The 1,351-nt window shown below is 43.9% G+C and overlaps 1 pseudogene; it reads left to right on the plus strand.

Moving 5' to 3' along the window:
• The first annotated feature begins 277 nt into the window (after positions 1–277).
• LOC111956073 (nck-associated protein 1-like) overlaps positions 278–1,351 on the plus strand; it is a 26,869-nt pseudogene continuing 25,795 nt past the window's right edge.

Here is a 1,351-nt window from a genome sequence, read left to right on the forward strand (position 1 = left end):
ATACATGACAACAAATTGGGTAGAAGCAACAACATGGAAACAAAACTTGGGTAGGCAATGACAACATGAACAACCAACTTGGCGAGCAAGCACAACTGACAAACCAACTTGGGTACGCGAACAGATACAACAACTGAGCAAACAACAGACAACTTGGGTTGCAAAGCACAAACATGACAACACACTTGGGTAGCATGACACAACAACAACTGCGTAGCATACAAACATGAAATTGGGTAAAGCCAAGCAATGCAACACTGGACAACACACTACAACAATGGGGTAGGCAACACAACATTGGTAGATACTTTACTGAACTAAATATTACAGAGGTCAGGAGTTCAGACCATTATAGCTACAGTAGGTTGCTATTTCATACCAACCCAAGCATGACCCATAATGGTCTGTGTACATGTTCTGCTTCCGTTTCAGCACAGTGTAATTGATCAATCAATTAATTAAGTAACAAATGTAAATATAGCGGGGGGGGGAGTTGAGGAGAGGGATAGAGAGAGACAGAGAGTGTAATGTTTACTGTTAATTTTTATTGTTTATTTCACTTTTATATATTATCTACCTCACTTGCTTTGGCAATGTTAACATATGTTTCCCATGCCAATAAAGCCCCTTGAATTGGGAGAGGGAGAGACAGAGAGAGGCAGAATAATCATTACATGGTTCGTTGAGCCTGACTGTTATTCATTCAGCATGCCATGCCATGTAGCCCTGTCTGATTCCATGACGTTAGTTTGTGTGTCTGTGTCTGTGTGTCTGTGTGTAATGTTCCAGGATCATCGTGAGAATGGCCCATTACAACCAGACCACCCAGGAAATAGGACGTCCGTCTGACCTCCTGGCCGGGATTCAGGCCTACACAGCCAGCCTGCACACCCTGTCACGTTACCTCAGTCTGGACGTCACTAGGCTGGTCAAGAATGTCTTACTGCAGCAGACACAGCCGCTGGACTCCTACGGAGGACAGACCATCACCACGCTGTATACCAACTGGTAACGTGATACCAGCAGCAGTCCYCCAATTGCTATTTCATGTCCCACATGTCCCGCAAAAAAAGAAACGTCCTCTCACTGTCAACTGGGTTTATTTTCAGCAAACTTAACATGTGTAAACATAACAAGATTAAACAACTGAGACATAAACTGAACAAGTTCCACAGACATGTGACTAACAGAAATKGTATAATGTGTCMCTGAACAAAGGGGGGGTCAAAATCAAAAGTAACAGTCAGTATCTGGTGTGGCCACCAGCTGCATTAAGTACTGCAGTGCATCTCCTCCTCATGGACTGCATCAGATTTGCCAGTTCTTGCTGTGAGATGTTACCCCACTCCTG

The sequence above is a fragment of the Salvelinus sp. IW2-2015 genome, linkage group LG3 (assembly GCF_002910315.2).
Source record: "Salvelinus sp. IW2-2015 linkage group LG3, ASM291031v2, whole genome shotgun sequence".
Classification (NCBI taxonomy): domain Eukaryota; kingdom Metazoa; phylum Chordata; class Actinopteri; order Salmoniformes; family Salmonidae; genus Salvelinus; species Salvelinus sp. IW2-2015.